The sequence below is a fragment of the Triticum dicoccoides genome, chromosome 1A (genome assembly GCF_002162155.2).
Source record: "Triticum dicoccoides isolate Atlit2015 ecotype Zavitan chromosome 1A, WEW_v2.0, whole genome shotgun sequence".
Taxonomy (NCBI): domain Eukaryota; kingdom Viridiplantae; phylum Streptophyta; class Magnoliopsida; order Poales; family Poaceae; genus Triticum; species Triticum dicoccoides.
In genome coordinates, this window is record NC_041380.1 from 386,952,854 (window position 1) to 386,959,971 (window position 7,118).

The window sequence follows — 7,118 nt, forward strand, 5'->3', positions numbered from 1 at the left end:
GAGTTGTAAGTAAATAAAAGTGCGATGGTCATCATTATTAGAGCATTGTCCCATGTGAGGAAAGGATGATGGAGACTATGATTCCCCCACAAGTCGGGATGATACTCCAGACGAAAAAAAGAGAGAAAAAAGAGGCCATAAAAAAAGAGAAGACCCAAAAAATGAAAAAATGAGAGAAAAAGAGAGAAGGGACAATGTTACTATCTTTTTTCCACACTTGTGCTTCAAAGTAGCACCATGATCTTCATGATAAAGAGTCTCATATGTTGTCACTTTCGTATACTAGTGGGAATTTTACATTATAGAACTTGGCTTGTATATTCCAATGATGGGCTTCCTCAAAATGCCCCAGGTCTTCGTGAGCAAGCGAGTTGGATGCACACCCAATTAGTTTCTTTTGTTGAGCTTTCATACGCTTATAGCTCTAGTGCATCCGTTGCATGGCAATCCCTACTCGCTCACATTGATATTTATTGATGGGCATCTCCATAGCCCATTGATACGCCTAGTTGATGTGAGATTATCTTCTCATTTTTGTCTTCTCCACAACCACCATTCTATTCCACCTATAGTGCTATGTCCATGGCTCACGGTCATGTATTGCATGAAGATTGAAAAAGTTTGAGAACATCAAAAGTATGAAACAATTACTTGGCTTGTCATCGGGGTTGTGCATGATTTAAATAATTTGTGTGATGAAGGTAGAGCATAGCCAGACTATATGATTTTGTAGGGATAGCTTTCTTTGGCCATGTTATTTTGAGAAGACATAATTACTTTGTTAGTATGCTTGAAGTATTATTATTTTTATGTCAATATTAAAATTTTGTCTTGAATCTTATGGATCTGAATATTCATGCCACAATAAAGAAAATTACACTAATAAATATGTTAGGTAGCATTCCACATCAAATATTCTATTTTTGTCATTTACCTACTCGAGGACGAGCAGGAATTAAGCTTGGGGATGCTTGATACGTCTCCAACGTATCTATAATTTTTGATTGTTCCATGCTATTATATTATCAACCTTGGATGTTTTATATGCATTTATATGCTAGTTTATATGATTTTTGGGACTAACCTATTAACCTAGAGCCCAGTGGCAGTTTTTGTTTTTTCCTTGTTTTTTAGTTTTACAAAAAAGGAAAATCAAACGGAGTCCAATTGACCTGAAACTTCACGGAAATTATTTTTGGACTAGAAGAAGGCCATGTAGTAAAAGAGTTGGGCCAGAAGAGTCCTGGGCTGCCCACAAGGGTGGGGGCGCGCCCACCCCCCTGGGTGCGCCTCCCTACCTCGTGGACTGCCCGGGACCCCCCCTAACTTGTTCTCGACGCCAAAACCTCTTATATATACTGAAACTTCCAGAAATAAACCTAGATCGGGAGTTCCACTGCCAGAAGCCTCCGTAGCCACCAAAAACCAATCTAGACCCGTTTCGGCACCCTGCCAGAGGGGCGAATCCCTCTCCGGTGGCCATCTTCATCATCCCGGCGCTCTCCATGATGAGGAGGGAGTAGTTCTCCCTCGGGGCTGAGGGTATGTACTTGTACATATGTGTTTGATCTCTCTCTCTCTCGTGTTCTTGAGTTGGCACGATCTTGATGTATCGTGAGCTTTGCTATTATAGTTGGATGTTATGATGTTTCTTCCCATCTACTCTCTTGTAATGGATTGAGTTTTCCCTGTGAAGTTATCTTATCGGATTGAGTCTTTAAGGATTTGAGAACACTTGATGTATGTCTTGCATGTGCTTATCTGTGGTGACAATGGGATATCACGTGATCCACTTGATGTATGTTTTGGTGATCAACTTGCGAGTTCCATGACCTCGTGAACTTATGCATAGGGGTTGGCACATGTTTTTGTCTTGACTCTTCGGTAGAAACTTTGGGGCACTCTTTGAAGTTCTTTGTGTTGGTTGAATAGATGAATCTGAGATTGTGTGATGCATATCGTATAATCATACCCACGGATACTTGAGGTGACATTGGAGTATCTAGGGTGACATTAGGGTTTTGATTGATTTGTGTCTTAAGGTGTTATTCTAGTACGAACTCTAGGATAGATTGAACGGAAAGAATAGCTTCATGTTATTTTACTACGAACTCTTGAATAGATCGATCAGAAAGGATAACTTTGAGGTGGTTTCGTACCCTACAATAATCTCTTCATTTGTTCTCCACTATTAGTGACTTTGGAGTGACTCTTTGTTGCATGTTGAGGGAGAGTTATATGATCCAATTATGTTATTATTGTTGAGAGAACTTGCACTAGTGAAAGTATGAACCCTAGGCCTTGTTTCCTAGCATTGCAATACCACTTTCGCTCACTTTTATCATTAGTTACCTTGCTGTTTTTATATTTTCAGATTACAAAAACCTATATCTACCATCCATATTGCACTTGTATCACCATCTCTTCGTCGAACTAGTGCACCTATACAATTTACCATTGTATTGGGTGTGTTGGGGACACAAGAGACTCTTTGTTATTTGGTTGCAGGGTTGTTTGAGAGAGACCATCTTCATCCTACGCCTCCCACTGATTGATAAACCTTAGGTTATCCACTTGAGAAAAATTTGCTACTGTGCTACAAACCTCTGCACTTGGAGGCCCAACAACATCTACAAGAATAAGGTTGTGTAGTAGACATAAGCTATCAAATGTCACAACATAACTGGGTGATTATAAAGATGCTCTACAGGTGTCTCCAATGGTGTTTGTTGACTTGGCATAGATCGATATTAGGATTTGTCACTCCGATTGTCGGAGAGGTATCTGTGGGCCCTCTTGGTAATGCATCACTATAAGCCTTGCAAGCAATGTGACTAATGAGTTAGTTGTGGGATGATGCATTACAGAATGAGTAAAGAGACTTACCGGTAACGAGATTGAACTAGGTATGATGATACCAACTATTGAATCTCGGGCAAGTAACATACCGATGACAAAGGGAACAACGTATGTTATTATGCAGTTTGATCGATATAGATCTTTGAGGGAGTCCAGGATTAGGGGATATCCAGGCAGCCGAATTAAAACCTTCGGCCGGACTGTTGGACTATGAAGATAAAAGATTGAAGACTTCGTCCCGTGTCCGGATGTGACTCTACTTGGCGTGGAAGGCAAGCTAGGCAATACGGATTCGTATATCTCCTCCTTTGTAACCGACCTTGTGTAACCCTAGCCCCCTCCGGTGGTGGAGGAACAATGCAGCAACTCTTCCTCTATTTTGAGGACTAATTATGTCCGGATTCCTGAGCTCTCCGAGCCGGATACCCACTTACGGGAGGACACCACCCAAGCCATGAACCTAGAATCAGGCAGCGGGCCAGACTTATCGGGTAACACTCCGGAACTCGAACTTCCAAGATTGGAAACTCCTCGGCCCCTGGGTCTCAGATCGGGTAGGGGTTCGGACTCAAATCCACCCACCCACCCAGACATAAATGATCTTTCCCACATCAGGCAAGAGCCCCATGAAACAGTACATCATTATTGGGCCAGATTCCTCCTTGTGATGAATAAGGTTAAGGACTATCGCGAGGAAGATGCAGTCTCACTTTTCTGCAATAATTCCACGGACAAGGGAATCCTTAACGCCTTAAGTCGTCATGAAATATCACGCTTCGCTGACTTGGCGTCCATAGTACAAAAGTACTGTGTGATGGAAAACGCCTGGAAAACCGAAACAAAATTTTGGGATAATCCGGCTCCAAATGCACACCCAGTCCGAAGTAAAAGGGTGAACTATCGTAAGACACTCGAGCTAGTTGCAAAGAAACAAAAATCCCCTACAGGGCATGGAACCGTACTGGAGGGATGGCTTAACGGACCCTGCAAAATTCATAGTACAGCGGATACAATACCAACGCACAGCCTTAGAGCATGTTGGATACTCCAGCAGGTGGCCAAAAGTGGTGAGGATCTTCTTATCCCAAATGCCACAGAGCACCATCCCGTGGATAACAATACGGTGTTAATAGTCTTTGAGACATTTGCGTCAAATAATAGGCGCAAGCGAACACTTCGCAGCATGGCCGAAATCTGCCACGTAGCAGCCATAAATCCATGGAGTGACACGGCTATTACCTTCAATGCCAGTGATGAACCTAAATTCCGAACAGCCGGAGCACCAGCTGCACTGGTCCTTAGTCCAATTGTGGACGGCTTTCGACTCACCAAGGTACTCATGGACGACGGTAGCGGATTAAACCTCATCTATGAGGAAACCCTTCAAAAAATGGAAATAGACTGGAACCGCATCGAGCGAAGCAGCACAACCTTTAGAGGAATAATACACAGTCGGGAAGCGCGTTGTACAGGCAAAATCACACTAGATGTGGTGTTCAGCACGCCTGAGAATTATAGGTCCGAAGAGACTACGTTCCAAGTGGCCCCTTTCGGTAGCGGTTACCACGCCCTGTTGGGGCGGGAGGCGTTCACAATCTTCCAAGCCATACCCCATTACGGGTACATGAAGCTCAAAATGCCCAGGCCCAACGGAATTATCACTCTTGCTAGTGATCCGGACACAGCACTCCGCGCCGAAAACAAGAAAGCCGCACTGGCCCTCGAGGCATTATCCGAATCCCTAGCGGCCGAGGAACTGACTGCGCTGCGCTCCACGGTGAACAGGGACTATGTGATACTCGATAAGAGATCCAAGTCCACCTCCTTTAAACCGGCGGATGAAATAGTCAAATTCCAAGTCCATCCAACGGACCCTACAAAAACAGCTTCCATCGGGGCACAATTAAACCCAGACGTAGATGCCGCACAACGAGAGTTCCTACGTTAGAACTGGGACATTTTTGCCTGGCACCCTACAGACATGCCAGGAATCCCACGCAGGCTGGCCGAGCACAGCCTCAATATTCTAAAGGGATTCAAGCCGATCAAGCAGGCTCTTCGGCGTTTCTCTGAACCTAAGAGACAAGCCATCGGAGAGGAACTAGCCAAGTTATTGGAGGCCGGATTCATTAGAGAAATAAAACACCCGGACTGGCTAGCAAACCTAGTGATGGTACCAAAGAAGGATAAATCCTGGCGCCATTGTGTCGATTTCAAGGACCTCAATAAAGCTTGCCCAAAGGATCCGTTCCCCCTCCCCCGCATCGATCAAATTATCGATGCTACTGCAGGACACGAGTCATTGTGTTTCCTCAACGCATACTCCGGTTACCACAAAATCAAGATGGTGGAGTCCGACCAAGCCGCAACGGCATTCATCACACCATACGGTCCCTTCTGTTTCAACACAATGCCTTTTGGGCTCAAAAACACCGGAACAACATATCAGCGCATGATTCAGACATGTCTGGAGAAACAAATCGGCAAAACAGTAGAGGCATACATAGACGAAGTGGTCGTCAAAACCAAGCACGTTGACTCTTTGATAGACGACTTGAGGCTCACATTCAACAACCTCCGAACATACGACATCAAGCTCAATCCGGAAAAATGCGTTTTCGACGTACCAGCCGGAAAGCTCTTGGGTTTCATTGTCTCCAGTAGAGGTATTGAAGCTAATCCGGCCAAAATCCAAGCTTTGTCACAGTTGGCTACCCTAACAGACCTCAAACAAATCCAGAAGTTAACTGGATGCGTGGAGGCTCTAAGCCGCTTTATCTCCCACTTAGGAGAAAAGGCTTTGCCCCTTTATCGCCTCCTTCGGCGCACCAAACACTTTGAGTGGACAGAAGCTGCCACAGCTGGATTGGAAGAAATAAAGGCCATTTTGGCAACCAACCCAATCCTGGCCGCGCCAAACATCAGCGAACCAATGCTGTTGTACATTGCGGCAACTCATCAAGTTGTAAGCGCAGTGCTCGTCGTCGAACGAGAAGCTGCCGGACATAAATTCCCTCTTCAAAAGCCGGTATACTATGTATCCACTGTCCTCACTCCATGCAAATCACGGTACCCACATTATCAAAAGATAGCCTATGCGGTATTCACGGCATCCCGGAAGCTGCGACACTACTTTCAAGAGTGTTCGATTACAGTAGCCTCGGAAGTGCCACTTAATGATATTATAAACAACCGCGACGCTACGGGCCGGATTGCTAAATGGGCCATTGTGCTCCTCTCGTTCGACATAACATACAAACCTCGACGGGCCATTAAGTCGCAAGTATTGGCCGACTTTGTCGCCGAATGGACGGAGGCCGAACTCCCTAAAGAGTACGGCACATACTCCAATTGGATCATGCACTTCGACGGTTCTAAAATGTTGGCTGGTCTAGGGGCTGGCGTCGTCCTGACGTCCCCAACCGGAGATACCGTTCAGTAGGTACTGCAAATATTGTATACAGACTCCAACAACGCAGCCGAATACGAAGCTCTGTTGCATGGTCTTCGGATGGCAGTCTCCATGGGCATTCAACGCCTAGAGGTGCATGGGGATTCAAACCTTGCAATATCCCAAATAAATGGAGACTTTGACGCCAAGGATCCGAAAATGGCGGCCTACCGAAACACCGTCCTAAAAATGTCATCTCGGTTCGAGGGACTCGAATTTCACCATGTGGCTCAGGAAAACAATCAAGCGGCGAATATCCTCGCCCGTATCGGCGCAAAACGCGATGCGGTCCCCCCCAACATATTTCTGGAAAGGATGTTCAAGCCATCCGTAGTATGGGAAGGGGACACCGGTAACAATAGTCCAGACCTGGCCAAAATGCCTGATACGGAATACTCTGACACAATCGGAGGCTCCGCCACCGAAATAACACCTTCAGCCCACGTAATAATGGCCATTATCGTCCTGTGGACAGAACCATTCCTGGCCTACCTAACTAGGCAGGAACTTCTGGAAGACCAAAATGAGGCACACTGCATAGTGCGGCGATCTAAGGCCTACAGGGTCCACGAGGGAGAATTGTATAAAAAAAGCACTACCGGAGTCCTTCAAAGGTGCATCTCCGAAGAGGAAGGGTGGAAACTTTTGGCAGAAATCCACGCCGGACTCAACGGTCACCATGCCGCAGCCCGGGCTCTTGTAAGCAAGGCCTTCCGTACATGATTCTATTGGCCAACGGCCCGGGCAGATGCACAAGACTTGGTCCAACGTTGCGCCAGTTGCCAGCTCTTTGCAAATCAAAGCCACA